We start from the raw sequence: 13,438 nt of genomic DNA, 5'->3' as shown, positions 1-13,438 counted from the left end.
GTCATAACTATGCCTTGGGCTGGACCTCCACCTGGGGTGACGAGCTGTTCTCACTGCTGTTGTCCTAGTTACCTGAGTGACTCAGAGGCACCAATAGAAGGCCTTGAGTAGATGGCCCCCCTGAGGGCCAGTCATTCTGGGCTCTGAGCAATGGCTATCCCAGGTGCCTAGATCATGCTGCAAGGGGAGGAAGAAGCCAGCTCATACATGGTTATGACTTTTCTATTTTTCTGAGTTTAGCAGTGTGCCTGATAAAGGCCACAGAGAGATGCTGAAGGAGGAAGAAAGGCACAGCAGGGAGATAAACTTTGTGGGGTTTTTTGTTTTTGTTTGTTTGTTTTTTGTTGTTGTTGTTGTTTGCTTTGTTTTTGCCAAGGCTTCATCAGATGGTTGAGAACAAGCACATTTTCCTTGAAGAAAACACAGTCTGCCCTTGAGTGGCCATTTTCCCTTGATGATGGGGGCGACACCAGACAACTAAAGGGCCCGATGCTGGGCAAGTCACCAGCTTGCAACAAACACTGTCCACATCACCCACACCTATTCCGAGGCTATCTGGGGAATTCCTGGTTGAACTTTCCTTGTCTTCTGCAAATTCAGAAAGATGTGTCCAGTCTTCAGGGTGCAGCCGAGGAAGGGAGCAAGGTTTACTCACCCTGCCACGCCCTTCTCCATCCTACTCATTGTCTTCTCCAAACACCTTGGCCTTCACTGAACAAACACCCCAAACTTTTGAAGGAAAAGGAGCATTTGTTAAAGTGCAGAGTCTGCCAATAAGACACCTTAAGGGCAAGAGGAGAGGAAGGAGGTCCACTGAAGTGCAGCGTCCTGGGCTCTGGTCCCAGGGATGCTACCGCTTACGAACTTTCCTCACTAATATTAGGGTACCGCCTTGCTGTGCAGCCATCAAACATCATCCCCATAGCAACTTTACCTCAGGCCAGGCAACCTGGGTTCTTTTTTGGTGTGAAATGGACCTGGGACAGAAACCTAGATCCTACTGCCCCATCCTGGGGGGTCCACACACTCCTAGATAAACACTTAAGGGTTAACCGGGGGCATCAACACTTCACTTCGTCATGCATCATACTCTTCAAGGCTCAAATCCATCCCTTCCTCCAGCACGAAGCCTTCCCTGCTAACTCACCGCCATCTTCTCCCTCCTCGCACACCTTCGCAGTCGTTAGCACTTTTCTCATTATTTGTTGTGTGTGCTTCGCTCGCTTCGGTCTCACAAGCCACCAGAGGCAGAGGCAGAGGCAGAGGCAGAGGCAGAGGCAGAGGCAGAGGCAGAGGCAGAGGCAGGAGATGTAACACAGGGTACTTCTGTCTCTTGGAGTTGCTTCTAGTGCACCTGAGAAGAGGTTTGATGGAGAAAAGCTGTTTATACCCAGCTTCAATGCAAAAGCTCAGGAGCTGGAGGACAGAACGCCCCACTGACATGGGTAGGAGGGAAGCTGGTGGTGTCTGAAAAAGTTAAGCTTTGGATGGTGGGTGGTAAGGGTCTCTCTCAGCGAAGGAAAACACTTCCTGGCAGGGTGAACAAAGGTGTGGAGGCAGGGAACGAGGAAGAACGGGCTCATGGAAGGCCTACTCCGGCCAGCTCTTCTAAGTTGATGTTGTGGCACGTGTGCCTTCTTCCTCTGGGCTTTACTGCCCAATGCTGTGCGTGGCAGTGACCTCAGGAGGCACGAGGAAGGAAGAGTACCAATTGCTTTAAAGACCAGAGAGAGTCACCCTAGATCAAGGTTTTTCATTAGTGGGTAGCCTTGCCATCTTTTACCCTAGTCAAGCCTGAGATGCTCGGCATGGGCTTTGGTGTCACAAGGGACTCTTGAGAGTATTGCCTGCCAGACAGGCAGCAGCTGAAGGAATAGGAAATATCACCCCGAAACCAGGGTTTCTTCTTCATACTTATTATAGACCGGAGTGAACAAGAACTGACATGGGAGGGTGAACCATGCTAGGGTGGCTACCCAGGAAGGCTGAAGAGAGAATGAGAGGAGAGAGGGGAGGACACACTGGGAAGGTGGCTGTGTTCTAGAAGGCTCTGTCTGTCTATCTTTCCAGGCAGCAGCCTCCCTGAAGACATTAGGAGGTAAAGGCATCTCCTCTTCAGTCTCCCAGAAGGAGACCTGGGGGAAGCCAAGAGCGAGTGCTTGTTCATGGCCTCTGTTCCATTTTCCTAATGAACATACTCAACACTGGGATCGCAAGGCGAGGCCTTTGGGTGCCAGTCTCTCAGAGAAGTTTGACTGCCCCCCTCAGTATCATCTGGGGATTGTCAGGAAGTTCCAAGTTCAGGCTAAGCTTTGTGTGTCTTCTTTATCCTCCTAAGCATTGAAGACCTGGAAGCACAGATGGTTATGGATGTCTACTGTATACAAGGTAGCGGGCATCGCAGCTTTGTCTGTGTCTCAGGTCACACTCTCAGACTGGTCTTCAAATCACAGTTATCTTCTGTTGGTGACTTCCCAGGACACCTTTGCTTCTGTCCTGGTGTAGGGAGTCCCTCAACCATGTGTAAATGCTGCCACCTGCTGGTTAGTTATAGACGGTCCCTTGCTCTCATGCATGTTAGAGAGGCCTGAAGCAGGGTGGTCCAGAGGAAAGTGGCTGGAAACAACCCCCACTTTCTTCTTCTTCTTCTTCTTCTTCTTCTTCTTCTTCTTCTTCTTCTTCTTCTTCTTCTTCTTCTTCTTCTTCTTCTTCTTCTTCTTCCTCTTCTTCTTCTTCTTCTCCAGCTGTGGAATAGTCTGTTTTGAGAGCTATACTGTCACACAGTCATGTGCTTCTCTTGACAACGCTCATTCAAGCATGTCTTTGCCACCAGTCAACAGGCAGCTCTGGCTTACCCATCACTTTGTCTTCATTTGGTTCAAGTTAGGATATATGTATGGAGCACCTGATAGGAGCTAAGCATGGGCACAGAAGAGTGATGAGAGTCTGTACTTGTATGGAAGGGTTGATAAATCAGATATACTAGTGAGTAAGAGCAATTTCTATATGAAGAGTTACCTGAGCAGAGTTCTAAGGGATAAGCCGGAGTAGGATATGTGAATAATGGGAAAGAAAGTTCCAGGCAAAAAGGCAAGCAAAATTGTATATGACCTTTTAAATATGGAAATTAATTGATTTTTTAAAAAAAATCTACTTCTTTTTTTCTTCCAAAAGATGGATTGTGAACATTTCCTTTTAATTTCTGGGCAAGTTTAAGGATCAAGAGAAGTGAAAGTAGCTTCCTAATTTCTAACAGTTCAGTTCTGGACCTTGGGTGGTTTCCATGTCTGCTGTAAAAGGGCAAGAAGGATGCTTGGGTCTGTGGGAATGGCATCATGGCTGGAGGAAACTGGAGGCAGAGGCTGCGTCTTCCTTAGCAGAGAGTCCTCCAGGCCAGCACAAGAAGAGAAGTCTAGATCATTCCTCCCAAACTGGCTCCTGTATACCCCAAGGGATGTATCAGGACTGCAGAGGGAAGTGGATTCTCTCACTGTGAATGTTTAGCCTTGCAAGACTTTTAAGTTACAAGGGTGGCAGAAGCATCCTGGCACCAACAGACCTATGACTTGCAGATTGAGTGAGCCCAGATGTGACCCTGGCACTCCACGTGGAAAACGTTCAGGGACAAGACCTCTTAGCTTTTTGAAGGACTTAAGAACCTTGACACATCCCTAGAAGCAGAGAAACACAAGTTCAAATCAAGACAATACAAGAACTCAATGTTCTTGCAAACCCAAGGTTTGCAGCAGCCTTGCAAGGTCATGGTGTGAGTAAGGGCAGAGCAGGCCTCTGTCCTGACAAAAGGTACAATGAGAGCAGTCCAGTCCAGAGTGTATTGCCCTCTTGGCTGTGGCTTAGTCTCTGGTGACAGGATGAAGAAAGTGAACAACCTCTAGGTTGATGGGGGACACATCCTATGTGCGACAGCAGAGGTGAGGGAGGGACACCTGGGTCTCCTAAAGTATCCAGAAAAGTCTTCATGGCTGCCTCTGGGAGACAGAGAGAAGCAGAGAAATGGTGGAGGCCTCAGAGTCTAGGTGTTGCAGAGTGTTTGCGAGGTGCTGGCATGCCTGGACCACAGCGTGGACATGCCAGGCTTAGATAGGGCCTGAGAGAGAGGAAGGGTATGGCCAAGGCAGGAGCCTGGTGGGTTGCGCTCAGTGTTCTCCTCTCTGGATGAGAAGTGGGAAAGGCAGAATACACAGTGAAGAAAAAAGGATCGATCATACCTGTACTCCTGGGGCTTCATTTTTGTTAGATGCTCTTCAGAAAACCCGGAGTGCTGTGTTCTCATCACTGAATGGCAGGGAAACATCATGGGATGTGTTTTCATTGACAGTCTTTGCATGGGCCAGGAGGAAGGCACACAAGGGATCTATGGCTACCACCACATACACGATATGGTGGGCTATAGCGGGCTTGCTACTGGCCACAGAAAATATCTACTGAGACCTCTGCTGGCCAGGTCAGTGTCAGCCTGCAGAGCTTTGCTCCTGAGGCCCCAGGCCTGGTCAGGAGCAAGTGTCCCAGCAATGGCATCTTCTGGTCAGTGATCTTTCACATATATATGACATGCCTCGCACCTGTGCTATTTGAATAGCGCTTAATCTCACTTAATTTAGGAAGAACCAGATTTAGAAGTGCTGTAAGCATCAGTGAGACTGTGGACTCTGGAATCAGGCTACATGAATATTTGCTCTGCTGCTTATTAGCTTTGGGCCAGGGGAAATTACTTAGCCCGTGCCCCTGTTTCCCCTTATGGAGGCACAGACAACATCCTCTGTGCATTAGGATGTAAGCCCAGCAGCTGGTAAGCACATAGCTCATGTGGAGCAGAGTCATCGGGGTACAAGGCTTCAGGGGGCTACTTGGTAGTGAAAGTCCCAGGAGAGGAAGCTTAAAAGCTTTTTTGTCTGGTAGGAGACCAGGAAATCTCTTCAGCGGCTAGTTAATTATTTTTTCAGTTCGACTCCGCCATTAGAATAGAATGGACAAGGAATACCAATTGCGAAGGCAGCTAGCGAGACCGTCTGAGTGGTGGGCGGGAGGCCAAAGGTTCAAGGCATTCTGTGGCTCAAGAAGTTCTGGAAATCTGGCCAAATTTCCCTCCAGAGACCATTTTGATTTGCTTTATGCTCCTGAAGGTCGTGCTCATCTGAGGCCAAACGCAAAACAGAGCAAATATGATGCTATTTCTAGTACATGCCTTAAACACCTTCTAAAGATTAAAAGAAAGAAAGAAAGAAAGAAAGAAAGAAAGAAAGAAAGAAAGAAAGAAAGAAAAAGGCCACTTTCAATGTCTCCTCATTCTTGGCTCCAAGGCATCTGAAACACATTAGTGTGCCCCTCAGGTCCTGCCAGGGCGCCCCTATCAGTAAGAATCACCCTTGTGGCTCTCAGCACTAATCATTCAGAAAGGTAGCTCTTGTCTGAAATGTAGGGAGTTAAGTAGCAGGGTCACAGGATTTGGTGTGAGAGGTTCCACATAGAGTGGGAAGGACTGACAAATGTTACAGAGAAGGAAACAGTATCATAGCCTCAGGACCACCTCTCTCCCTTCTGGCTTTCATCTGCACCTTCTCAGGCCGTGAGTTCCTGTGCACATCCCTCTTGCAATAGACAGAGAAGGCACCTTCTTCACTCTCCTGTGTAGTTTTAGAACACTCTCCAAGAGCCTAGCTTTGGGCCAGATGATAGCTCAATGGGGGGAAAGCTCTAGCCACGCATGCCTGAGAAGTTCATTGCCTGGAACCCATGTAAAAAGTTGGATCGGATGCCCTGGGGCATGAACCCATAATCTCAGCTTTACTAGTGTGAGATGGGAGACAGAACCAGGAGAGTCAGTCAGAAGCTCACGCATGAGCTAGCCTGGGGTAGGCAACATGATGACAGAAACAAGAGAGGCCCTGCCTCACCAAGATGGAAGGTAAGAGCAAACTTCCAAAATTTATCCTCTGACCTCCACACACACCTGTCTGCTCCTTCATATGTTCATGCAGTATGTGTGTGCATGTGCACACAAATAATAATAAATGAACAGTAGCCCAGCTTTGAACGTCAGTCTGCAGTATTTCCTGCCTCTCAGTGCTGTTTCAGGGACAAAAGTTCCCTGATTACTTCCTCTCATCTATTCATTCATCTCACTTGTACTTGTGCAACGAAACTCAGTCTTCCATAAAACCCAATTCTGTGGCTTCTCCATGTTTGCACCCACACAACTAACCTCAGCCAAAGGAAAGCACACGTTCTTCTTAGCTGTCCTGACTTTAGCTCACAGCCACTAACCTCAAGTGGACCGTTCACGATGTCTGGCAGTTATGGAACCACACGTTCCGCTGCATGAATATGAACCGTCCTTTCCTTTTCCTCTTTAGACTTCCCACACCTTCTTTCCCAGTGGCCATCTGGCTGACCACCTTGGACCTACTTCACTGAGAAAACACAGCCCACACAAGCAAACTTCCTCAATTTTATCTTCAACTTCTACCCATGCCTTGCCCTTTCCTCCTGTCACGGTAGATGGACGGCCCGCGCAGAGGACGCTCCATTGTGAGGGCCCGAGTCTCATTCTTTGTCATTGCCTTGAGTACGCCATCTTGTGTCTCAGCTCTCCCTGATGGAGGAGGGCTCTCTGAGTGATGTGATGTTCTGACTGACTGTAGTTCCTCCAGCCAGGCTTTGATGCCGCATGGCTAGATGAAGGGCAGTGTTGAAGCCTCATTAACGTGAATTCTTAGCATCATTTGACACTACAGACTGTGCTCCCTTATTTACCATTTTCTTCCCTTGATCTTCAGGCCACCACAGCTGCTGATCTCCTTTCAGACGCCTTTTGCACACTTCGTTCTGATGAATGTTTCTCATTCCCTCTGTCTGTTCACATTTAATGGGCCCACCGTTAAGGTCTTGAATCGTCTGACCAATGGGGTGGAATTGAGGACCCACATATAACCTCAGACTCTTACAGCCACATGATTTTTGACAAAGAGGCCAAAAAAAAATTCATGTTGTAGAACAGATAACATCTTTAACAGATGATGCTGCTTAAACTGGATAGCTGTATGTAAAATAATGAAACTAGACCCTTCCCCCGGTGCCATCTCTTACTCTGTACAAAGCCCAACTCCAGATGGAACAAGGGCCTTAGTACAAGACCTGATAGCCTGAATCTGACTGGCACAGGGCTTTGTGAACAGGACCTCCATAGTGCACACATTAAGAAAAAGTACTGACAAATGGGGCCTCATGAAACCCAATCCTTTTTGTACAGCAAAGAACACCATCACTTGAATGAAGAGGCAGCCTACAGAATGGGAAAAGTCCTTCACCAGCCACACATATGACTGAGGGTTGTCTAGAATATGAAGAGCCAAAATGAAGCCTAAATGCCAAGGGTACAAATAACTCAGTTAAAAGTTGGGGAATAGAACTAAACAGAGAGCTTTCAAAAGAAGAAATAAAAATGGTACATATATAATGTTCAATGTCCTTAGCCATCATAGAAATTTAAAAAAATTGAGATTTCATCTTTCCCCAGTCATAATGGCTAAAACCAATAAAACAAATGACAAAACTGCTGAAATAGTTGTAGGGAAAGGGCACATTTATCCACTGCTATTAGGAGTACAAACTAATAAAATCAGTGTGGAGGTTACTCAAGAGAGCTAGAAATAGATCTCCATGTAATATAGTGGCATCACTCCTGGACATAGTCACAAAAACCTCTATATCTTGTTATAGAGACATTTGCTTATTTATGTTCATTGCTGTTCTATTCAACAATATCCATGGCACGGAACAACTTAGATGTCAGGGGATGAATAGATGATGGAAATGTGATTCATATACTCATGGAATATTATTCATCTGTAAATGAAAATTATGAAACTTTCAGGTAAATAGATGAAGCTAAAAATAATCAGAGTATTATTATTGTCAGTCAGTAGAAAGACAAACACTACATGTTTTCCCTTATAGCTTTGCATCTTTATATATGTGTGTTTAAATTGGAGCAACCATAGAAGGAAGGAAACTAGTGATGGGCAGTGGGGGGTGGAGCTTCAAGGAGAGGTGGGTAGATGGACTGCAGGGAATATGCAGAAAGAAAGGAAAATAATGGAAGGGCTCAGTCGGGTGAAGGATGGGGGGGCAGGGTAAAGGAGGTGTATAGAGAGAGATGCCTAACACTAAAGACCTTTCAAGATGCCATATGGAAGCCTACTACTGTAGATGTTTCTTAAAATATACACAGACAGGCACACAGACACACAGACAACACAGACAGACAGACAGACAGACAGACAGACAGACAGACACACACACACACACATACACACACACACACACACACGTGGTCTAAATGGAATTATCCTGTAACAGAGGTACAATGGTTTCCCCGGATACAATGGTTATCATATTAAAAGCCCAGTATGAGATACAGGTTACCTCTTTTGGAGCTGCCAGTCAGTGGGGTTCTGTGAACAGGCTATTGCATTGCTCTTGGTTACCGTTAAGAACTTGGTGGTAAGACCCTATTGCTGAAGACATCCCATGCCTGAACCAGAGGGCATGGGAAAACGAAACGGTGCTGACATGGAAGCTTCAACCCTATTGACTTGCTTTCTATACAGCTTCTCTATATAGGTTCTGCATATAGTACCTGAGGAGAAAAGTCACCAACAGTTTTCCCAGCTATGAACCTGTGAGGTATGATGACAACTGTCCTGGAGAGAGCTGAACTCAGGGCTTTTGGATTTCCTACCCTGTGTGGAATACCCTCCCTCTTTCCAAAAGCTCTGCGGCCCACTTCTTCCCCACTTCTGGCTCTTGGCTGAACATTGTCTCAGAGCCTTCCTGCTCATCCTCTGCCAGCTCCCAGTCTGTTCTCTTGTTCTGTCTACACTTCCTTGTTTGATTCTTCTCCATAGCACTCGTGGGCTTCATCACCCTCTAAAGGACGGTTTAGTCAGTCTGCTTTTGATTTTTGATCCTGGCAAAAATGTGAACTTCACGAAAGCATAGTTGGTGGTTTATCTCTTTTGTTCCTCCTTCCTTTTTTTAATTTTTAATTTTAACCCCCCACTGTGTTCCCACACTCTGGAACAGTTCATAGCAAGTTCTCAATACAGGTTTGTTGATTGCATTCACGATTTTAAAAACATCACTGTGGTTGTTGCAATAGAGAAAACCCAAAAGAGGGCAGGACTCCTCTGTGCTGATTCATGAGATAGGAGTGTGAGAGAAACCACAGTGGAAGGATGACTCTTAAATTGAAATTCACCCGATTGTTGATGGCGACATTTACTTGAGATAGCAATGTCTGAGAGAGGAATAGGTTTGGGAAATTGAGTTTTGGATGGTTAAGTTTAGGATGTTAATGAGTTAAGTAGGCAGTGGAGAATACAAATTTAGAATCCAGAGATGTATATTTGGTAGTCTTTAGAATAGAGACGGAATTTAAGGCCATGGCTATGGATGAGATAATGTACAAACAGTGTTGAAAGAAATGAGAGGAGGGAGAGGGAAGGGAAGGGAGATAGAAGGAGGAGGAAAGGGGAGGGGCAAGGGGAAGAGGAGGAAGCAAGAGGAGGGGAGAGGAGGGGAGAGGAGGGGAGAGGAGGGGAGGGGAGGGGAGGGGAGGGGAGGGGAGAGGAGGGGAGGGGAGGGGAGGGGAGGGGAGGGGAGGGGAGGGGAGGGGAGGGGAGAGGAGAGGAGGGGAGGGGAGAGGAGGGGAAAGGAGGGGAGGGGAGGGGAGGGGAGGGGAGTGGAGGGGAGAGGAGAGGAGGGGAGGGGAGGGGAGGGGAGGGGAGAGGAGGGGAGAGGAGAGGAGGGGAGGGGAGAGGAGGGGAGAGGAAAGGAGGGGAGGGGAGAGGAGGGGAAAGGAGGGGAGAGCTTAGGACAAAGTCTGGCAAACGCTGACATTGGGAGCTAAGAAGTGGTGGAGAGCAACGGAAAGCATAGTATTGTATAAGGAGGCCAGGGAAGGGAAAGGTTCTCAGGAGGGAAGAGGGAGCCCACTTGGTGGAGGCCAAGAGCCTGAGAATCTTCTGGAGTCTCCCACGTGGAGCTTCTTTCCGCTGGCAGCTTCAGTTAACCAGAGAACGTGAGCCAGAGTGCATAGGGGTGAGGGGAGGTGAAAAGGGCGTGTACAGAGAGGGATCCTGGTGCCTGAGAAGCAGCACTGGGAGGGACAGGGCTGGTCTCCTACCCATGACAGGGGTCCCTCCACTGGGCTGACTTGGGAGGTGAGAATGTAGGTGTCGCTCCTGGGTTCAGAGGTCACATTCACATGGTGCTGTGCTTCCGGGATCTCCCACCCAAGACTACTCGCTGTGTGGATCTGAGCAGGGAATGTGGTCAGCAGACAACTTCCAGCTGTCAGCTCCCTTCAGGGCTTGCCGCAACACTGGAAGGAGCCTCCTAGGCCCACCTCACATCCATCACATCCTCTTTATGCTCCCTGCTTCTTCTGACTTGCATTCTGGAACATTCTCACCCCTCAGCCCATGCTGTACACTCTAGCCAGCAAGCTTCTTACTGTAAAACTCCCTGCCAGGGGTGTCTGAGACCTATTCTGCTGACCCCCACCCCACCCCCACCCCGTTTTGTTCAGGGGCACTAGTCTCTCTCACTGATGTCTTATACCCAAACTCTGTCCTTTTGGCTGCTTCATACGATATATTCAACCAGAGGCAGAAAGAAGTCCGCTTGTCCACGTACAGCGCAGTAGATGCTGTGCTGCCTTTACTGTGGGGCCTAGCACGCTGTGACCATCAAGCGAGGCCAACACGGTTGGGCTAGTCAACAGCCAAACTAGAGAGAGGAGTGGCTAGGTCGGCTCTGCTAGCAATCATTAGACCGCGTGTACCCAGATGCTGCCTGGAGTTTGGGAGCCACACGTGGAGAGACCCACAAACGTCATTGACTGCTGAGTGGAGTCTTGGGGCACAGATGGCAACAGGACTCTCTGTTTCCTCTTATCTGTGGTACTTGATGTTTTCAGTCTCGAGCTCCACGCAGCTGTTATAGAGTGGAGCTCTTGCCCTGTACCCAGCTAGCTCACTGCTGTGGTCTGAGGCTGAATTTGGCCTCAGTTCACCCTGGCCAGGAGAATCCTACATGTTCAGAGACATCCAGCACCAGGAAAGGAAATTTCTTTCAAGAAACCTGGCTTTACCGGCCCTGCTGCCAGAGCAGGATGAAGACAGGCCCTCTCCAGTAATGTGCCCGCGGTTGAAAGAGGAAGAAGGGGGTGTGTTTTTATGGAAACCTCGGTCGCCTTTCCTTCTCTTCTGTGAATTGCCTCTGTGTTCAGGCAGCCGACTTAGACAGCTGTGAGAAGAGGCTCGTGGGCGTGATGGGGGCCTTGGAAAGAAAAGGCCTCTTGTACCTTTGCCAGTGTCTGTAGGTGGTGTGACCTGAGAAGACTGAAGAGCCAGGAGCTTCTCAGCTGCGGAGACCGAAGCCAGGATCCCGTGGCAATGTTCTTGTGCGCCAGAGGGGGAGCCCGAGTACCAAGAGTGAGGAGGAACCAGCCTAGTGCAGAGTCAGGGCCTGGGGCTCTTCCAGAAAGGCGAGGGAGGACTAGGAAAGATGCAGAGGAATTTATTTGAAAGGAATTGTCCTTATCTAATGCTTGACAAACCCAAGTTCAATCTTTGAAGCCAGTGCCAAAGCCTGCTCTTCTGGGAAGGATTTCCAAACCTCAGGCAAAGCCAACTACCCCGTTCTCTTTACTGTCTGTTGCATTGCCTGCGCGTGGCAGTGTCCGCTGGTGACTCTGAGTTCTCCAGCAGGTAAAAAGCCTGCAGAGCAAGACGTGACTGGCTCCCCCACGTGCCAGCTTGGTACCTGGCTTCTCCTCGATGCAAGTGTGACTCATGCTTCAGAATTATGCAGGAACGTGTTGAAATGTAGATTCTAGGTGATATGTGAACCCGGGAACCTAGAATTATCCTAATTAGGCCCTCTGGTTATGCTTGTGTACAGCAAAATTAATATAAAGTTGAAATGTCTAAGTACTTTGTTTTTTATTAATAATTTCATAGATGTATATAATACACTTGGCCGTCACTCATCTCTTTTCTTAACTTCCTCCCATTTTCATCGTCCCAGTCTCTCTCCATATTCAACCCAATCCCTATCCCACTTTCATATTTTTTTGTTTCGTTTTTGTGTTGTGACCCACTGGGTGTAGGCAGCACCACCACTGGCATGGGCGTGGACTTGACGAAGCTGTTCACTGGCTCATGAGTAGCTCACTGGCGAATACACGACTAAAGATAACGACTTCCTCTCCAAGTGTCCCTAGACAGCCATTAGCTCCCCTGACAGGGTGGGGGGCCCCATGCGACCCTCCCCATCTGTGAATGTTTCTGGGCTCTATTTCATGCAGGCGTACGCAGGCAACCACGGCTACTGTCAGTCCATGAGTGCCTCGGCCATGTCATGTCCAGCAGACAGCATTTCTCTGCCCTCCTCCCCACCTTCAGCCTTCCAGCCTTCCAGTCTTCCCACCCTTTTTCCATGATGCACTTTGGGTCACAGGAGGGTGGTGTGCATTTCTTATTGAAGGCCAAGTACTCGTTAGCCATGTGTTCTCAGGGACTGCCAACCATGACTCTACATTAAGCCACTGTTGGCTGCAAGGTCCACAGCTGGGAAAGACTGTGGCTGACTTTTCTCCCTTACGTGACTGTAGAGCAACTTCTAGAACTGTGAAGGCTACTGAGCGGGAAGAGAGCATCCAGCTCAGTTCCAGCACGGTTTCTCTGTACTCGACAACCAATTCTGGGGTGCCCTCAGCAACACGACCTTACCATCCAGTTTTAGTGGGCAACCTAAGACAATGGCTATAACCTGTACAGTCTGGGGGACCTCCAAGGCCACAAATGTTTGTGGCTGTGAATCAAAAACACCAGAATATAAAGTACAGTTTTCATTATATCTTAGTTAGGGTTTCTATTGCTGTGATAAAACACTATGACCAAAAGCAACTAGGGAGAAAAGGATTTTTTTTCCAGCTTATAGTTCTATATCATAGTCCATCACAGAAGGAAGTCAGGACAGGAACCTGGAGGCAGGAACCTGGAGGCAGGAACCTGGAGGCAGGAACTGAGTCAAAGGCTTGAAGGAATGCCGCTTATTGATTGGTTCCTCATCAGCTTGATTTCTTTGTTTGTTTTGAGACAGGATCTCACTATGTAGCTCTGGGCCAGCCTGGAACTTACTGTGACATCAGGCTAGCCTTCAACTCATAGAGGCTTATTGATTGGTTCCTCATGGCTTGCTCAGGCTTACTCAGCTTGATTTCTTTGTTTGTTTTGTGACAGGATCTCACTATATAGTTCTGGGCCAGCCTGGAACTTACTGTGACATCAGGCTAGCCTTCAACTCATAGAGATCCTTCTGCCCCCACCTCCTGAGTTCTGGGCTTAAA

The 13,438-nt window shown here is 48.1% G+C and overlaps 1 protein-coding gene across 1 annotated transcript in view; it reads left to right on the top strand.

Annotated features, from left to right (window-relative positions):
• Nucleotides 1–13,438, top strand: part of ZNF648 (zinc finger protein 648) — a 78,419-nt gene that overhangs the window by 52,106 nt on the left and 12,875 nt on the right. The gene's annotated exons all lie outside the window — the stretch shown is intronic.

This window comes from Acomys minous (assembly GCF_964271855.1).
Source record: "Acomys minous genome assembly, chromosome: 1".
Classification (NCBI taxonomy): domain Eukaryota; kingdom Metazoa; phylum Chordata; class Mammalia; order Rodentia; family Muridae; genus Acomys; species Acomys minous.
The sequence above is the reverse complement of the archived record's forward strand: the minus strand, read 5'-3'. Positions and strand labels throughout refer to the sequence as shown.